At 50.4% G+C, this 20,305-nt stretch overlaps 1 long non-coding RNA gene across 1 annotated transcript in view; it reads right to left on the minus strand.

Annotated features, from left to right (window-relative positions):
- Window positions 1-9,580, minus strand: part of LOC117999884 — a 15,397-nt gene extending 5,817 nt beyond the window's left edge. The window contains exons 1-2 of the long non-coding RNA XR_004676342.1: window positions 9,473-9,580; window positions 8,192-8,344 (exon numbers count right to left, since the gene is read on the minus strand). This is a non-coding gene — a long non-coding RNA (uncharacterized LOC117999884). The remainder of the gene's footprint in view (window positions 1-8,191; window positions 8,345-9,472) is intronic.
- Window positions 9,581-20,305: the final 10,725 nt, after the last annotated feature.

Raw genomic sequence — 20,305 nt, forward strand, 5'->3', positions numbered from 1 at the left:
ATGATATTGAGGTATGTACCCTCTATGCCTATACTCTGAAGAGTTTTTTTTTTTTTTAAGATTTTATTTATTTATTTGAGACAGAGAGAATGAGAGAGAGAGAGCACATGAGAGGGGGGAGGGTCAGAGGCAGAAGCAGGCTCCCTGCCGAGCAGGGAGCCCGATGCGGGACTCGATCCAGGGACTCCAGGATCATGACCTGAGCCGAAGGCAGTGGCTTAACCAACTGAGCCACCCAGGCGCCCCTGAAGAGTTTTGATCAAGAAAGGATGCTGTACTTTGTCAAATGCTTTTTCTGCATCTATTGAGAGGATCATATGATTCTTGTTCTTTCTTTTGTTAATGTATTGTATCACGTTGATTGATTTGCGGATGTTGAACCAACCTTGCAGCCCAGGGATAAATCCCACTTGGTTGTGGTGAATAATCCTTTTAATGTACTGTTGGATCCTATTTCTTTCTTTTTTTTTTTTTTTAAGATTTTATTTATTTATTTGACAGAGAGAGACACAGCGAGAGAGGGAACACAAGCAGGGGGAGTGGGAGAGGGAGAAGCAGGCTTCCTGCTGAGCAGGGAGCCCAATGTGGGACTCAATCCCAGGACCCTGGGATCATAACCTGAGCCGAAGGCAGACGCTTAACGACTGAGCCACCCAGGCGCCCTCACAGAGACAATTCTTAACACATCAGTTCAGACTAGCCCAGGAACCAGGTGACTAGAGCTGTTGGGTCCGATGGGCATCACTGTGGCTTTCTTGAAGGCTACAACCTTCAAGCTTGTTGCTTCGAGCAAAATTCTCTTTTGAGAGAAACCCCAAAGTCTTTCTATCCTTTTTCTCTTCTTTCTCTCATTTAGTCGTTCTTTCTCTCTTCCTTCCTCCTTTCCATATGTCTTTTTCTCTGTTTCTCTCTTTCTTCTTCTCCTATTTTTTTTTTTTTTTTTGTATTTAGTAAATATCTTTAAAAATAATCCTAGGGGCAAGAGCCTGGGTGGTGCGGTTGGTTAGGCATCCAGCTCTTGGTTTGGCTCAGGTCATGATCTTAGGATCATGAGATGGAGCCTTGCATCAGCTCTGTGCTGAGCACAGAGTCTTCTTACATTTCTCTCTCCTTCTCTCCCTCCCCACCAGCTCTCTCTCTCTCTCTCTCAAATAAATAAATCTTAAAAAAAAAAAAAAACAATAATAATCCTAGGGCTGGGATGGCTCAGTTGGTTCAGCATCTGACTCTTGATTTCAGCTCAGGTTATGATGATCTCAGGGTCAAGAGATCGAGCCCCATGTCAGGCTCCATGCTCAGTGAGGACTCTGCCTGAGATTCTCTCTCTCCCTTTACCTCTGCCCCCCATTCTCTCTCTCAATAAATAAATAAAAATTTTTAATGAAAAAAAATCCTAAAAATATATGTGCACAAATCCTACAAATACCTACCCAGTACTCTTCGAAAGTACTGTCAAGATCATGAAACACGAGAGAGACCAGTAAATTCTCACCAACTAAAGGGAGACTATGAAGACAAGACAACTCAATGCAAGTGGTACCCCAGATGGAATTCTAGTACAGAAAAGGGGGTTGGGTGGAAAAGCGGGTGAAATCCAAGTAATTTCTGTGACTTAGTTAATGGTATCATACCAATGTTAATTTCCAAGTTTTGACAAATGGATAAGGGTAATGTATGGTAAGTAGGGGAAAATTGAGTGATGGGTATAGGGGAACCCTCTCTGCTATATCTGCAACTTTTCTGTAAATCTAAAACCAGTCCAAATGGGCTGCCTGGGTGGCTCAGTTGATTGGGATTCTGCTTTCAGCTCAGGTCATGATCCCAGGGTCCTGGGATCAAGCCCTCCGTCGGGCTCCCTGCTCAGTGGAGAGCCTGCTTCTCCCTCTCCCTCTGCTTCTCCCTCTCCCTCTGCTTCTCCCCCTCCCTCTGCTGCTCCTCCTGCTTATGCAATCTCTCTCTGTGTCAAGTGAATAGACTAAAGTCTTTTAAAAAATAAATAAATAAATAAATAAAACCAGTCCAAGTAAAAGGGTGGGTTTATTTATTTATTTATTTTAGATTTTTTATTTATTTAAGTGATCTCTACACCCAATGTGGGGCTCAAACTCAGGACCCCGAGACCAAGAGTCACACGCTCCTCTGACTAAGTCAGCCAGGTGCCCCATAAAAGGTGTTGTTTTTTTTTAAAAACATGCACTGAAAATTTTCAAGCAGTACGTCAGGATATACAGTGAAAAACAAGTCTTCCTCCTGCTGTCTACCCAGACCTGCAGTCCCCCTCCTCTGAGGCCACTACTGTGACAGTGTAATATGGATTCTCTCGGTACTTACAAGCTCATATGTATCTGCACCACCCCCCAACCTCTACACATATGGCAACTTCCTCTGTGCATTGCACTGTGCACCTTTCACTTAACAGCGTATCTCCTAGTGACTCTTCCAGGTAAACATAAAAAGAACTGCCTCGTTCATAATGGCTTAGTGCATTTAATCAGTCCCCAGTGAATGGTGGATATCATCCCCTGCATTCTGTTTCTAGAAACAATGCCAATGTGTGTCTTTGATCGTCTATGTCTTTGCACTCCTGTGCAAATTTATTTGCAGGTTCCTTATAGAAGCTCTGAAAGAGCAATTCCAGTCTTGTCTCTAGGTTACTGGGATGCCAGGTATCCCCAACCTATATTGGGTTCTCAGAGCGAAGGAAGAATTTGAATTAACCTTTGCAAAATGACTTCTTGTTCAGTTCGGTCCCACCTGCCAGCTACAGGTGCTGTCTTTGGGAATTTGGATGATATTAGCCAACATCCTAGCCACCTGGAGGGGTCCTCCATTGGATTAACTGCCCAGCATCTGTCCTTCCTTCATGGACCACCCCACAGCAGTGTCATGCCCATCAGTTCTCCCTTCTAAGATCCTGGAGCTGCATGGGGTGGTGGCCTTTCCAAGCTTTGCCTTTGACTCTCTTAGCTACTCTATCTCCTTCCACTAAATGTCCTTCCACTTTTTTCTTTAGTTAACCAGAATCCATTTCTTTTGCTTATGACCAAAGACTCCCTATGTGATGCCTTGTCTATCCCAGATGAATAAATAGCTGTCCCCACCCTGTGCCTCCATTCAAGTCATTAATAAGAGAATGTAGCAAACCTCTTAGAGCTTCGGCAACACTTACCCAATCAGAGCACCTCTCCTTTAGTTCTTGGTATCAATTCAGATCTGAATAGATATTTGTTAAAATCATGCTTAAACTACTGGGTATTTACCCCAAAGATACAAAAGTAGGGATCCAAAAGGGTACGTGCACCCCGATGTTTATAGCAGCAATGTCCACAATAGCCAAACTGTGGAAAGAGACAAGATGTCCATTGACAGATGAATGGATAAAGAAGATATATATATATATACCACATCTTCTTTATACACACACACACACACACACACACACAATGGAATATTATGCAGCCATCAAAAGGAATGAGATCTTGCCATTTGCAACGATGTGGATGGGACTGGAGGGTATTATGCTGAGCGAAATAAGTCAAACAGAGAAAGACATGTATCATATGACCTCACTGATATGAGGAATTCTTAATCTCAGGAAACAAACTGAGGGTTGCTGGAGTGGGGCGTGGGGTGGGAGGGGTGGGGTGACTGGGTGATAGACACTGGGGAGGGTATGTGCTCTGGTAAGCGCTGTGAATTGTGCAAGACTGTTGAATCTCAGATCTGTACCTCTGAAACAAATAATGCAATATATGTTAAGAAAAAAAAGAAGAAGAAGAAGAAGAAGAAGGTAGCAGGAGGGGAAGAATGAAGGGGGGGAAATCGGAGGGGTGGACGAACCATGAGAGACGATAGACTCTGAAAAACAAACTGAGGGTTCTAGAGGGGAGGGGGGTGGGAGGATGGGTTAGCCTGGTGATGGGTATTGAGGAGGGCACGTTCTGCATGGAGCACTGGGTGTTATGCACAAACAATGAATCACGGAACACTACATCTAAAACTAATGATGTAATGTATGGGGATTAACATAACAATAAAAAATTTTTTTAAAAATCATGCTTAAAGCTGAGTTTTATTCATCTAAGGCCCTCCCAACCATATTTTATGTGTAATAGCCAATCACTTGCTGCTTATATTCCTAAAAAGCTGCTGTCTTCAATACAGAGAGGCAGAAATGGGCGACATCATCGTGCTGGGGACCATGCCCTGCCCTTGCTCACTCTTGGCCTGCATCACACCCTTCTGTCAGCATCAGCTAATCATTTTGGGCAAAAAGTCCAAATCCAGACTGAGATGACAGTCAACTCTCTGGGTATGGCCACCTCCAATGACAAGGGCATGACATCGGGAGTCAGAAAGCCCGGGTTCAAGTCCTAGCTCCTCCATTCATTAAGCCATTTCACCTTTTTGCGGATCTAAGTTTTCCTGTCCTATGGGTTTGGTCACCCCAACCCTGCATCCATCATGAGACCTCTGCCAGAGCCACGTGAGGGTAAGGGGGCAGGTGCTCAGACCACCTGTCACCCTGGTCCTTGCTTTCCATTCCATTTTCAGAGTCCTGATCCCCTTCCTTGTTCCCCAGAAGAAAAATGGAGGGGCTTGAATGGAGAGCCTGCAGCTTGGAGGATTCGGGAGAGGCCAGAGAGACCTGAGCTGGTGGACAAGCCTGCAGAAGAGCATGTGAGAGTGCTGTGTGAAGCCACAGAGATTTGCAATGCCTAAGACCGGGGTGCAAGGGACTTGGCAGCTGTGTGACCTCAGGCACCTCACTCTGCCTCTCTGAGCTGCAGTTTTCTCCACTACAAAGTGGACAGGGTAGTGATAACTCCTGCCTTGTCTACATAAGATTACCTAAGATATGAAAGTGCTATGCCGGGGGCTTTCATTGGTTGACTGTCTTGACTCTTGATTTCAGCTCGGGTTGTGATCTCAGGGTGGTAGGATCGAGCCTTGTGTCAGGCTCCGTGCTCAGCGGGGAATCTGCTGGAGATTCTCTCTCTCTCCAAAATGAATAAATAAATCTTTAAAAAAAAAGAAAGTGCTGAGCTGCAAGGAAGCATGTATGCATGTGTTGGGCTACACAGAGCTGTGCAGAGCTGGTCCCAGAACCCCTAAACCTGGCCGATCCCCAGGGAATCAGGAGCAACCATCATGCTCATGAGGCTGGGCCCCACCCGCAGGCTTCTCACATTAGATGGGGAGGAGGCCAGGCAAGGTTACTAGCCCACTTCACAGATGAACATATTGACGCCCTAAGAGAATCCAGAACTTTTTAGAAGCAGAGAGGAATAACCTTTTGCGATATGTTGGGGAAACTGCTTACGTTCTCCAGCTTTTCCATGTGGATGCTCTTCTCTTTGCAAAGACATGCCCCTAATCTGATCCCTTATAGGGGCCATATCAGTGGTTGAAAATATAGGTCCTGGGGACAGAGAGGCCTAGATTTGAATCCAGACTTGGTCACTTGCCAGCTAGGTGATCTTGGACAAGTCATTGCTCCTCTCTGAGTCTGGAGCTTACCTATAAAATGGGGCCAATAAAGCCTGCTTCTCCATGCTCAGATGACAGATGGAAAGCATGCCATCTAAGGCCCAGCACTGAGTAGGCACTCATAAACTCATAACTCAGTGTGGTTGGAAGAATGCCAAGAGGGCAGGCCTCAGTGCTGGAAGGGGCCCTGGGCCAAGGGGAATATCAGGATCTACCAGTCTATCCTGACACCACGGACCACATCTCCAGACCGGATCTCCCTGCCACCTTCTCCCCACCTCACCTCCGCTCACCGGGGCAACCTTCCCTTTCTGAGCCCCGACTATGTGATGCTGGGCACTGGGGCTGAAACAGGTTTGTCCCAGGGACCGCCAAATCTCCAGATCTTTTTTTTCCCCTGCCTCCTTCTCTTTCTTATTTCCTCCCTCCCTCCCTCTTCTCCTTTCTCTACTTCTTTCTTTAATCTGAAGGAAATGCAACTTAAGGAAGTAAAGCAATATTGTTATTAATTTTTGTAAATGTGCTTATAGCTGAGGGCCTCCAAGCAGAAGGATGAGGACAAAACTGTATCCCCATTCTCTTGGTCTGGCCTGTTGGATCAGAGCCTCCCCAACACTGAGACAAAAGCAGGAGGGACAAGCGGGCCAGTTGGGACCTGCCCAGCCAGCCCGAGGCCCCTTCCCATCCTTGGTCTCCTGCTTTCTTCTGATCACCCATTGAATAGATCAGGAAACGGAGCTCCAGAGTGGGGGAAGGGATTGCCCTCTCTGGGCTCATCTGTGATCACTGCTCCCCCACCATCCCACATTACAGGCCCACCCATCATCTGGGGTACCTTAGATGACCTCCTGCGCATGCTTGCCTCTGAGCGTCCCTGTGTGCTGTTCCCTCAGCCTGGAGCTCCCTCTCCACCCTCAGGCCCCTTCTAACAGTTGACCTGGCTGAGTGCTGATAGGCTTTTAGGATTCAGTAGGCATCCTGCCTCAGAGGCCTTCCCTGATGGCCACGGGCCCTGCTCAGGGCCTTCTCCGGCTGCAGACCCTTCTAGCACCTGCCCCCCAGATGGTGACACAGCTTAGTTTCTGTCACTCCATGATCTGGCAGCTTTTTGAGGGAGGGCTGGTACTGGCCCCTGCAAGGTTCTGGCCACAGGCGTAATGTCTAAATATGTCTGTTGAGTGGTGGAAGCCAGTTTGTAAGCCCTGGGTTAATGGACTATGGTCCCCTGGGGAGGGGTTTGTAGCTTGCACCCTACCCCCCCCACACACAAATGGCAGATTAGGGAGCCTGGGACAAAGGCCTCAGACTTGCTCAGGGATGCTCTCAGAGCCCAGCTTCCTCACTGCCATTTGGGGGCGCTGTTCCTTGCTGGCAGGGGGGTGGCTGGGAAGACCAAATGAGATCGCATCACCCTCTTCAAACCCTCCAAGGACTTGGCAGGACCCTTAGAATCAAATCCCCAGCCCCTCCATGGCTAGAAGGCCCTGCCCATCCTGCCCCACCCCACCCCTCCCCCTGCACACGGAGCCTCCCCCACACTGTCCCTCGCTGTTCCCTCTGCCTAGAACGCCCTCCCCGCAGATGTCTACCCACATGCCCTGTCCTCCATTCCCTCCAGTCCAGTGCTCCATCAGTCTTCCCGGACCCCCAAGATGGTGCCCTCCTCCCCCCTGCCCCCACATCTCCCCCCTCCCCACCCCCAGTACTCGAGGAGCCTAAGAGGTTTTGCCTGGGCCTGAAGTCATACAGCAGGTTAGGGCAGAGCCAGAGAGGGCTGGGGACTCCCGGGCCAACCTGGACGTCCCGTGCGGTGCTGGGGACTGAGCCCAGGTCATGGCCTCAGAGGCCCAGGTTGAAATCCAGCTGCCCCTGCAGAGACCGTGCGTTTCCCCACAGCGTTGGCAAGCTGGCTATGTCAAGGGGACTCCGGGGCCCCTCACTGGCTGCTCCTTGGCTCTGCCGGCCTCAACCATAGCATGTGCAGACGTCACCAAACACACTTCTATTTCTGAGAAAACAGAGGCCTTGGATTCCCCTCGGCACCCACTTACCCCACCCTCTTCCCCCTCTTCCTGCAAACTTGAGTCACAGTCGCCCTGTTGGCAGAGGGCCCCGGGGATGGCTGAGTCAGCCTGGCCTGGGTTTCTGTCCTGACACCACGTCTCACCAGCTGCGAGACTCTGGGGAACCTGCAGCTGCCGTCGAATCTCCATCTCCCATCTGTGAAGTGGAGATGTGAAAGTATCTGTCTCCTTGGTGACCGTAAGGATGGGGTGGGTCTGTGCAGGGCCACAGCATGCAGTAGGTGCCTAATAACAGCAAAGCCCACACAGAGACACCACGGCAGCCCCTCTCCTAAGCACTTCCCTATATTATCTCATTTAACCTTCGTACCAACCCAACGGGGAAGGCATCATTTCACCAACGAGGGAACTAAGGCACAGGAGGTTGAAAGAGGCACAGTGAGCAGGTGGTAGAGGGTACGTGAACCCCGAGTCTGTGCCCTTACCCACTCCCTCTATGAATGGAGACCAGAGATAACACTCTTAGAGCTTGTCCAATGTGCACGGGGCCCAGGCTCAGGGTCGGAGCTCAATCACGTTTGAAGACCAATGGAATGTCTTCATGTGGAACCCCCAGAAGCATGCAGAACAAGGATGCAAGTTCAAGTCTTTTGTTTGGATGAGATCCCAGGACTCACCTTCAGGAGCTTGGGAAGATGAGACAAGGAAGGGGAGATGCCAAGAGCTGGGGCCTCCTGGCGCAGCTCTTCCGCTGTGTGACCCCAGCCCGGCCGCTGTCGCTCTCTGGAGCTGAGTTTCCTTTTCTACAAAACAGGGAGACCAACCCCAGCCTCCCAGGAGAGAAAGGAAGGGAGGTCTTCAGGGACTGAAGAGGGTACCATCGGGACTCCCAGCCCAAGCTCTGGGAAACAGAACAGGCCCCGGTGAGGAGGACTCTGAAGTCCTGTGACTGAAGAAGCCACAGGAAGCAGGCACAGGGCCCAGGCTGCGACCACAGGGGCCCTGGAGAAACCACATCATGGCCACCACAGCCTCCACCATCCCACGGCGATTTCCGCTCCTGCCTGTCCCAGGGCAGTGTCTCCTATCAACAGCTGGTTGTCCCCTCCGTCAGTACCTGCCCCTGGGGGCCCTGCGTGTCACGCAGGGGAGGCTGGCCCCAGCTCCCGGAGGGGTGTGCGGCGGTGGGTCGGCCTCAAGCGGCCACGGAGCCCCCTGTGGTTAGCAGTTCCCGTCCCTGCACTCCAGGCTCAAATCCTGGCTCTATTATGTGTGACCCTGGGTAAGTCACTTCACTGCCTGGATCCACTGGCCTTGTTGACAGATTGGAGCAGTAGTCTGGGCGCCACGGGCGCCACCTGGCAGTCTCGGCTCCGGACCTCCCAACCTCCAACTTGCACTTCCTGTCCCCCCCCCCCCCCGGCCCCAATCTGGAGCCTCCCCTCCCTCCCTCTTTGCCTAGCTAAGCTTTGCTCAGGCTTCCAGTCATTCTGATGCCTTTTCCTCAGGGAAGGGAAGCCCTTCTGACCACCAGCCTCAGACTAGCCCAAGGGCACCCCCCCCCACGTCTTCTTTCTCAGTAGCTCTGTGCCCAGTTTGTCAGTTTGCTTCCTCCTCAGACTCCCCCAGTGCAAAACCCACGAGAGCACAAACCTATCTTGCCTCCTGCCCAAACCCCAGGGCTTCGCACTGGGACTGGCATGATGTAGGTGCTCAATAAATGCTTGTTGAATAAATGAATTATTGTCTGAAACCCTTGTCCTTGGTTAACGCCTTGCTCTTCTAGTCCAGACTTAAATGTCACCTTCTCCAGGCAGCCTTCCCGGATTACTTCCCTGATTCCTCCTCTGGGTTTCCAGAATGTCCCCAACTTTTTTCCTACCTCACAGCACCCTTGCCTCGAGGGTGTAGCATCCCAGTTCCCGAGGCCCCAGCCCCGCCCCAGCCCTGCCCTCTACCTGCCTTCTCCCAGCGCGGGAGTAAAGAGTTGGAGGAGGCCGAGGGAGGAGATGCAGACCACCTAGAAGGCTCAGATGGCAGCAGCGGGCGAGTCTCGAGGACCGGCCCATTAGAGCTGGCAGTCCCCTGGGACGGAGATGCGAGCAAAGGCCCGGCGGCCGGAAGGAGGGGGAGGAGGGGCGGGCGAGGAGCTGGCCGGCGGCTCCGTGGGGACCGCGTGGGGCGGGGGTCTGGTATTTCCTGAGGCGGCCCGGAAATGCTCCGGGCGGGAACTGGGGCGGACCGGAGTGAGATGGGCCTGGGAGGGACCCACACGCCGCACAGCCCGCACACTCCTCCCCACGGGCCGCTTTGGGGCTCCCCGCGCGTCCCCGCGCGTCCCCGCACACACCGCACTGCAGCCTTGCGGTCATCTCCGGGAACCGGCTCAACGGGCCCTGGAGGTGCTGTTCAAGCCCCATTTCATAGAGGAGGAAACTGAGGCCCAGGGAAGACCGGCGGGGTCGCAGAGCCTCCAGCATTTCAGCTGACCCTGGAGCCAGGACGGGGCTGCTCCCTCCGGGTCCCCTGCCCCCAGCGGCCATCATCCACAAACTCCTTCCACCCCAGTGGGTGGCCGCCGCTCCCTGGTGGCAGGGTTCCTGGCAGGGCAGAGGGACGCAGGGATGGAGCCAGCCAGAAGGGGAAGTGCTGACCTCGCTGACCCCAAGCACCAGACAGCGACGCCTGCCCCCCCTGGCCCGCTGGGCCAGCTGATGCCAGTTCATCCTGCTGGCCCATCTCAGCACCCACCCTGCGCCCCAGTGCCATCTGCTCTTGCCTCGGCCCTCCCAAGGGCCACCCACAGAAAGGCGGGCTCCTGGTGCCCCAACACTGGAGGTGAGACAGTCAGCCCCGTTTCACACAGTGGGAGACTGAGGCTTTATGGGGTGCATGCTTATTCACTGGCTTCATTGATTGAGGAGTCCAAGATTCCACTTTTGGCTGGACTCCCATCTACTTGAGTTCAGATCCTGCCTCCACTGCCTAGTAGCTCTAGGACCTTTGGACAAGTTGCTTTGCATCTCTGGGCCAAAGTTCTCTGAGGATGAAGGGGGATAAAGCCAGTCCTGGCTCAGAAGATTGTGGTGAGAAGTAAGTTGATCTGTGTAAATCCCTGGGCCCCACTCATAGTGTGTGCTCAACAAACATTGGTTATTATGATAAAAACATGCTCAGACCTCCCCTGCCTTCAAACAAAAAGTCTCTGCCCTTGACCTTTGCCCTCCACTGACTTCTGTCCAGCCTCTCATTTTCCCTACTTTTCTGAATTCTATCAAATAACCATCCTTGGTAAAATTAAGAATGTGTTTGGCTACAAAAAATACAAAACAGATCACAATGATTTAGACAAATAGCAGTTAATGTCCCCCCAATCACGGTGAGCTTGGAGATCAGCTCTGGCTGGCTTTGTTTTACCAGGCCAGTGGTGTCAGGGCTGGTGTCTCTGCAATTTGCTTGGCTTTTCCCTCTTGTTTACAAGATAGCTGCCAAGGCTCCTGGCATTTCATCTGCATTCACATTTAAGATGGGAAGGAAGAGGGATGGTTAAGTTTAGGGTTAATGGGAAGCATTTGTCCCTTTTTATCCTGAAGAACAAGACTCCCTAGATCTAATTGGCCAGAGATGTGTTAGACGATGACTCCAAAGGAGAGTGGGAAAGTGAGTCATTTGTCTTTTCCATCCTGTGAAGCGGAAGGCAGCAGAGAGGAGGATTAGGAATGGCAGATTAGATAGAACAGGACTCTGCCTCAGTCCCTTACCACTTCCTAAAGTTGACCGCTTCACTCATTCACATTTCTTGCCTCACCCCTGATGGTGTAGAAGTTCGAACCCCTGAATTCATGCATTTATTTCCCTCTCCCTGCCCTCATTCAGGGAGTTAACACACAAAATATCCCTTTTAGATATTTTATAGGTGTGTAGCAAAAAATTTCCTTTCGACCTCGGACCCGAAGCTCCCAGTTCCCCTCCCTAGGGATAAATAACATCATCGATCCCTTGTTAGAAACTTTAGAGCTATGTTATGCACATACAGGTAAATCGCCCTATATTTTCTATCCTCCCATTCTCCCCTTTGTTTTAAGTAAACTCTAGTGTAGGACTTGAACCCATGACCTCAAGACCAGGAGTCACAGGCTTCAAGTGAGCCACCCAGGTGCCCTGTCACAACAATCTTCTAAAAGAGGTGCTCTTATTATCTTCATTCTACAGAAGGGGAAACTGAGGCACGGAGCTACCTAGTGACTTGCCTGGAATCACACAGCAGAGTGGTCAGTTGGGATTTTAGCCCATGCAGCCACTCCAGTGCCAGTACCAGCCAGACAGGCACCATCCCCCAACCGAGGGCTTATTGCCCATGTCCAGCTGAGCTCTGGGGCTCAGCAGTCCCCAGAATGAAGGGGGCCCCAGCCCGGGAGGAGACCTCCAGAGCCGCATATGTCTCTATGCTCAGAGCAGGGCTGAGGTTTGGGGTCTCTTTATCCCTGCTTTGGGGCTGGGGTACTCAAAAGACCCTAGGGACCCAGAGGCTCTGGAGCCAGACTGCTCATTCCCAGCTGTGTGGCTTTGGACAAACCATGTCGCTTTCTGAGTCTGTTTCTTCATTTGTTAAAGGGAATTGGTAATTGTTCCTTACTCATTGTATTGTTGGGGGATTAATTGATCTAAGAAATATATACATCACTTAGAAAAGTTCCTGGAATATAGAAACACCAAACAAAGCCATTATGATTATATAATTATTATTATTATTGACATTTTCCCCCAGAAACTCTTGCAATAGGAACCAGTTTGCTGGGAGTGGGCCTGTAGGAGCCAATCCTTCCTGCTGACTTTGGACCCACGGCCCTGCAGGGGGCCTCAGACCATCCCCTGGAGCTCCATTCTACAGATGATGAGACTGAGGCCTGGAGAGAGGCAGCCCCTGGGTCCTGGCCACTCAGTGAAGCAGTCCGGGGTGTCTGCCCCCTGCCAGGCCCTGTGGGAGGCACCAATGTCCCCACACTCAGGGCAGAGACCAGGAGCACCCGGAGAAGTCTAAATGCTGTTGCTCCCAGGAAGTGCCAGGGGGCCTGGGTCTGGATAGGGCTGGGGGAGCCTGCCCAGCCCTTACTCTGTATTTCTAACACCTCTGCGGGAAGACCCATCCGGATCAAGACCCCCCTGACCAAGTTGTGCTTAACCAGTCCTAGACACCTGCTGGGGTCTTTACCGTCCCCTCCCCACCAGGACCCCCATGCCCTTCTCAACCTCCACCTCCCACTTATTTTTCAGGATAGAATTAAAAACTCATCTCGTGGGAAGCCTCTCCTCATCCTGCTTCCCTCCCCAGGCTGGTGAAGGTCTTCCTAGGGGCGCCCATAGCCTCCCTCTGGCCTCCTTGTCCCCATCGCGTCCCCACCCGCACCCCCAGTGCGGACCCTCTGCTCTCTTTTCCTCCGCGAGTTCAGCCCACCCGGCTCCTCCCAGGGCGCGGACGCGCGTCGGCAGCGCCCTCTAGCGGCGATTCCCAGATCACGCCGCGGTCTCCGCCCGCCTGGAACCCAGCCCTGCCCTGGGCTTGGGTTCGGACCCAGGAGTCCAGAGGGAGCAAATGAGGCCAAAAGCGGGGCAAGAGGGCCAGGGGATCTCGGCCTTGGGGCCTCAGGCCTTACCCAAGTCCCTGCCCTGCCTTCTCCGTGTAACCTCTGGCAAATCGCCTTCCCATCTCCACCTGTTTCCCCCTCTGCTGAATGTATTCCCCAACTATTCCCTATCTCCTGTGATATTCTAGATCCCGAACTGGACACTGGGAATACAGCAGCGACAAGGAGGAGTAAAGTCACCGCCTCAGGAAGGAGACACGGAGGGGCAGGCAATAAAAAAATACAGAGCATAGTTGTAGTTATATTGCTCTACAGAAGTAACCTGGGAGGGGGACCCAGCACAGTGAAGGTGATACTTTGGGGGGATATGAGGGAGCTGACCTCACAGGGAGGGGAAGACATCAGTGGCCAGCCAACGGGCGGTAGTGGGATGGCATGGGTGTGGGACACGCTGGCCCCCCTTACATCGGTCTCTCCTCCCAGTTCCCTGGGGGGTAGGGTGGGGGTCCTTGGCTGGTTCCTCCTTCTTTGTTTGTTAATGTTGGGGCACCCCCAGGCACATCCTGGGTCTTTTTTTCTGGCTGCACTAACTCCCAGGGTGGCCTCAATCTAGAGACTCTGAACACCAACAAAGCCCTGATGATTCCTAAAATATCATCCTTAGCCCTGCTCACCTGCCTCCTTCCCTCCACCTGTGCCCCCAATCTGATCCACACACCTAACTCAGACCTCATCCCTTCTGTGCTCAGGACCCTCTCTGGGCTCCCAGCTCACTCAGAACCTTCCCATTTTCTACAAAGCCATCTCTTGGGGTAGAGCAAGATTTTGTGGGGCCTGAAGTTTTCATAATGTAGGAAGCCCTCTTTAAGAAAAAGAATATAGGGGCGGCTGGGTGGCTCAGACAGTTAAGCGTTTGCCTTCAGCTCAGGTCCTGCGTGATCCCAGAGTCCTGGGATGGAGCCTCGCATCCCTGCTCAGCGGGGAGCCTGCTTCTCCTTCTCCCTCTGCCCTCCCCCTCCTGCGTGCCTGCTCTCTCTTTCTGTTCTCTCTCTCTCAAATAAAATCTTTATTTATTTATTTATTTATTTATTTATTTTTTAACATTTTTTTAAAGATTTTATTTATTTATTTGAGAGAGAGAATGAGAGAGAGAGAGCACGAGAGAGAAGAGGGTCAGAGGGAGAAGCAGACTCCCCGCCGAGCAGGGAGCCCGATGCGGGACTCGATCCTGGGACTCCAGGATCATGACCTGAGCCGAAGGCAGTCGCTTAACCAACTGAGCCACCCAGGTGCCCCCCAAATAAAATCTTTTAAAAATAAAGAAAAGAAAAAGAATATAACCTTACAAGTACAAAATGAGAGACTCTGGGATGAAGAGTCAGAATAGAAGAGGGTGGCGAGTGGTCTTGACCATTGTGATCAATACCGCTTGCTTGTCTGGTCCGAGCACTTTGGGAAACAGCTTAAGCGGCAGCGCCTAGTGAGGTAGAACCCGTGGCCACCCTCAGAGCCAGTGGTTCCACTGTGTCAGCACCAACAGAAATGGCGAGAAGGTGGGGTAAGTGGTCACCCCTGCGGGGTGTCAGGGAGCTGGTCACCTTCTGGTTTTCGATCTGGTGTCGGCGCCTCTATGAAAATTCATTGAGCTGTACGCTTATGATGCGTGTCCTTTTCTGTATGCATATTATATTTCAACAGGAATGTTTCCCAAGAGGATAAAACGAATTAAAAACAGTAAATTAGGGACGCCTGGGTGGCTCAGTCAGTTAAGCGTCTGCCTTCGGCTCAGGTCATGATCCCAGGGTCCTGGGATCGAGTCCCACATCCTTGCTGAGCAAGAAGCCTGCTTCTCCCTCTGCCTGCCTCTGTCTCTCTCTCTCTCTGATAAATAAATAAAATCTTAAAAAAAAAAAACCAGTAAATTAACTGAACATTAGGAAGTGGAGTGACACGCATTACATCGCAATAACTGACCTAGGTTTCTTGGAAAATGTTTAAATTGGCTTTTGTAACACACAGAGTGTGAGAAAAGGCATTTAACTTACTTTCGCAGATTTTACAAAACCCTGTGACCGGGGCACCTGGCCGGCTCAGAGGAGCGTGTGCGACTCTTGATCTCGGGGTCACGATTTCGAGCCCCACGTGGGGTGTAGAGATTACTTAAATAAAAAAAACTTAGAGGAAAAAAAAAAAGCATGAGCCCCTTGCAAGGCACCCGCCAGTGCGGTGCGTAGCCTGGCAGACGAAAGGGACTGCAGCTTGAGCTTTATCGGCTTCTCAGTGAATATGCCCCTGTCCTGCCTCCCTGTTACCTCCCACCCTCTCTCCCTCAGCCCGCTCCAGCCACACCGGCCTCCTCAGGGCTCCTCAAACCGCCAGGTACTCTCCCACCTCAGGGCCTTTGCACCTGCTGTTTCAGTTGTTGGGAATGCTCTTCCCCCAGATCTTCCTGTGGCTCCCTCACCTCGAGATAGAAGATAGAAGGCAGACGCGGACAGGGAAGAAGAGAGGAAGGCTCAGTGAGGCCTTGCCTCCCTGCCCTACTTAAGATTATACCCTTCCCTCCTCATGTCCTCTCCCTGCTTTACTTGGCTCTATAACACTTACTGGTGCTTGCTAAGCCCTGCATCTGACTTACCGTGTTGTTGTCCATCTGCCCTATGAGAAGGTGGTCCTGTGAGTGCAGGGAGTCTGTGTTCTTCATTAGAGCGATCCACTGTAGACAGGAGGTGCCCAACGATTGCTGGTTTATAGATGTCTGAGCTGGCCATGGGCCAGTCCCAGGCCTGGGCAGGATGGTGCCTCTCCCTCAGCCATCGCTCCTCCACCCGCATGTCCGAATGTTTGCTGTATCCCTGGTATGTGCCCATCCTCATGCCAGCCCTGGGCCGGGCAGTGCTGGGACTCAGCAGAGGGGACCCCACCCTCAGACAGACGCAGCAGCCCGTGTGATCACATGGGGGCAAGTGGGAGCTCATGGAGCCCAGAGGAGCCTGCACAAGCCTGGGTGGGTGCAGATAGAGCTTTCTGGAGGTGGTGGTGCATACAGAAGGGAGACTCAAAAGGAGCAACCACGAGGAGAAAGGGTGTTCAGGGTGGAAGGAACAGAGATGAAAGGCACAGGTTCTTCCAGATGGTTCAAGTTGGCTGGAGAAGAGCGTGCAAGCAGCCAGGATGAGGCCAGGCAGGGACCAGGTCAGGAAAGGCCTAGAGGACCAGGCCAAGGGGCTTGGTTTGGGCTAGCTCAGATTCAAGGGAGAGGAAACAGGCTTCACTTCTTGATGTGGGAATGGCACACGTATATGGGGAGGAGAAATTGGTGGTGGCCATCTTGGGAGATAATTAAGCATAGTTGGGGGACGCCTGGGTGGCTGAGTCAGTTAAGCATCTGCCTTCGGCTTAGGTCATAATCCCAGTGTTCTGGGATTGAGCCCCATGTCAGGTTCTCTGTTCATCAGGGAGCCTGCTTCTCCCTCTTCCTGCTGCTCCCCCTGCTTGTGCTCTCTCTGCCAAATAAATAAATAAAATCTTAAAAAAAAAAACAAGTAGAGTGGGAAGGCATTTCCTTCCTTTTTTTTTTTTTTTAAAGATTTTATTTATTTATTTTAGAGGGGGAAAGGGAGAGAATCTCAAACAGACTCTGCACTGAGCAGAGAGCCCAATGCAGAGCTCGATCTCATGACCCTGAGATCATGATCTGAGCCGAAACCTAGTCTGATGCTTAACTGACTGAGACACCCAGCAGCCCCACGGCATTTCCTTCTTAATTCTCTTTCAATCTCTTGATTATATTCAGGTGAAATTTCTGCATGGCGTTAGGGGGCGCTTTTAAATATTCCCAAAGGAATTCCAGTTATGGGTTGTGACCCCTTAGTGAGTTGTAAAATCAATGTACTGAATGCAAACCAGTAGTTCTTAAATTTTTAATCTTTTTAATTTGCAATTTTTAAAAATATTTTATTTATCTGAGAGAGAGAGCCCACCAGTGCATGAGCAGGGGGGAGGGGCAGAGGGAGAAGCAGACTCCCTGCTGAGCAGGGAGACCAATGAGGGAGTCGATCCCAGGACCCTGGGATCATGACCTGAGCCCAAGGCAGATGCTTAACCCACTGAGCCACCCAGGCACCCTAATTTGCAATTTCGAGCATGCCTAAAAACAGAAAGTGTGAGCCCCCATGTACCATCAAACAGCTTCAACCCCACCCATGTTTTCTATATTTCTTTATCTACCTGCCTTTGAGCATTAAAAAAAAAAAAAAAATAGATTGAATAAAAGAGAATAGAAAATATCAGAAAAACAAGGGTATTATTTTGTGAAATTTTTGTTTCATCTTTATATTTGTCTCCTGGGTTGGAATGTAAGATGTGTTTGAAAATCCCTTCTCTGATACTTGACTAATCTTCCTGTTGTGCAAAGAACAGGCCACGCACAGCTTTTGTGAGAAACAGTATCCAGTAGCATTTAATAACATTGTCTTGTTTTATCATACTTTTATTGTTACTATGTATAAAGTGACACTAATTTCCACTTAAGAGTGGCAACATGCAAGTTCTCCCTTTAAATACATTTATTGACCAGGGCACCTGGGTGGCTCAGTTGGTTAGGCTTGGGTCTTTGGCTGGGGTCATGGTCCTAGGGTCGTGGGATCGAGCCCCATGTCTGGACTCCCTGCTCAGTGGGGAATCTGTCTCTTTCCCTGCTCATGCTCTCTCTCTCACTCTCAAGTAAATAAATAAAATCTTTTAAAAAATACATTTATTGGGGCACCTGGGTGGCTCAGTCATTAAGCGTCTGCCTTCGGCTCAGGTCATGATCCCGGGGTCCTGGGATCGAGCCCCAAGTCGGGCTCCCTGCTCAGCGGGAAGCCTGCTTCTCCCTCTCCCACTCCCCCTGCTTGGGTTCCTTCTCTCACTTTGTCTCTCTCAGTCAAATAAATAAAATCTTAAAAAATATAAAGTTCTTTATTTAAAAAATACACATTTATTGCCTTTTTTCAAAGTTGTCCTTGTAGAACAATGATACGTTTTATTATAGTAATAGTTCAGGGAAGCGAGGTGAAAGCCCACGGAATGGTAGGAGAATGAAGGGAGGCAAAGGCTGCGGGCCTGGCCTGGCTCAGGCCCCTGTCTGGGAGCCCCGATCTGGTGCTCAGAGGTGAGGCAGGATTCTAGAGACCGGATTCCAGGCTTGGCTCTGCTTGCAGCCTGCCCCCCGCCCCGCACAGGGACATCCCTTCTTCCCTCTGCCTCGGTCTCTGCATCTGTGGGAAGCAGAGAGTGGGTAGGGCCAGTCCTTCTCTTGGGCTCTGTGTCTGTGTGGCCTGGGCACTGAGGAGTCCCTTCTTCTAGCTCAGCCCAGACGGCTGGCCCCTCATTTCTAGACAGGAAGGCGACCTGTCGTTCCGAGAGGTGCCGCAAGGGGGCAGAAGTGGCCACGGACTGAGGCACTGTCTGTGGGCGTCGGCCTCGGGATGTGGATGAACCATGGGGCCCTGGGAAGAACCTCATTTCCCCTGGAGCCCCAACGACCCGAGTTCTAACCCGTGTCCCCCCATTTCCGGGGCTGTCTCTTCATCCCTCCCCCAGTAAGATGGGTCACTGTGAGGGTTAAATAATGTACCGAGTCTAAGAACCTGTCTTTCCCTAACTTCTCAGATGAGGACTGTGGACCTCCCACAAGGGCTGTGGGCCATTTAATAAACTAGAAGAACTGAAGGCATTTTTATTTAGCTGTGCATGATATGGAAAGCTTGTGAGCCGAGAAATGGCATGATTAAAAATTGCGGGAAAAAGAAAGAAAAAGGAAAATGCACTTTTAAAAAAGCTGCCTATTATCCTATCATCTTGGTATAAAGCTTTGTAGTCATTTTTTTCACTGCAAGTACATACATACGAATATAAATATATGAATACTTGCCCACGAACTCAGGGGTACAAGAAATGTCACATTACTTCATTAATTTCTTTTCTTTTTTTTTTTTTACTTTAAATAGTGATAGTTTTTTTTAAAAGGGAGTTTGTTTGTTTGTTTGTTTTAAGTAGGCTCCACACCCAAGGTGGGGTCCTACGAAGAACCCTGAGATCAAGAGTTGTATGCTCTAGGGACTGAGCCAACCAGGCACCCCCTAAATGGTGATAGTTGGTTTTATTAAAAGAATATATGCTCAACAGAAAACAATCCAAACAATTTAGAAACTACAAAGAAAACAAGCAATAAATCAACATCATAAGTGGGATTTTATTTCTTTTTTTTCTTTTAGAGAGTGCGAGCCCCCAGGAGCAAGCAGGGGGGAGGTGGTGGGGAGAGGAGCAGAGGGAGAAAGAGAGAGAGAGAATCTTAAGCAGGCTCCATGCTCAGTGTGGAGCTCATCTCAGGACCCTGAGATCAGGACCTGAGCCAAAACCAAGAGTCCAACACTTAACCAGGAGGGAGCCACCCAGGTGCCCCCATAAGTAGGATTTTCTATTTTATGAATATCACTATAGAATTCTCCCTACACAGCTTCATCATGTCTCTACAGGATGAAAGGATAGATGGACAGATATGATTATGAGATCATAATCCATGCTATTGTTTTCTATGGACAGCCTGTGACTTGCTTGTTTGTGTGTGTAGGTGTGTGGGTGTGGGTGTTTGAAATTAATTGATAGATGTTGGGGGGCCAGTTTTAGTTTTACAAAAAAGTTGAGCAGAAAGTACAGAGAATTCTCGTATACCACCTCACATACACCTGCACACCCCCATTTTCCTATTATTCACATCTTGCATTATAATGTGGTACATTTGTTATAATTGATGAGACAATATTGATATGTAATTTTTAAAAAGATTATTTATTTGAGAGAGAGAGAAAAAGAGAATGAGCAGGGGGGAAGAGCAGAGGGAGAGGGAGAAGCAGATCCCCCGCTGAGCAGGGAGCCTGATGTGGGGCTCGATCCCAGAACCCTGAGATCATGACCTGAGCAGATGCTTAACCAACTGAGCCACCCAGGTGCCCCTTGATATGTAATTTTTTAAAAGATTTTATTTTTAAGTAATCTCTACACCCAACGTGGGGCTCCAGCTCACAATCCTGAGGTCACACGAGTCACATGCTCCACTGACCAAGCCAGCCAGGCACCCCAATATATAATTATTAAAGTCTAGAGTTTACATTAAGGTTCACTCTTTGTGTTATACATTCTGTGGATTTTGAAAAATGTATA

The sequence above is a fragment of the Mirounga leonina genome, unplaced genomic scaffold, assembly GCF_011800145.1.
Source record: "Mirounga leonina isolate KUSES-001 unplaced genomic scaffold, KU_Mleo_1.0 Mir_488, whole genome shotgun sequence".
Taxonomy (NCBI): Eukaryota; Metazoa; Chordata; class Mammalia; order Carnivora; family Phocidae; genus Mirounga; species Mirounga leonina.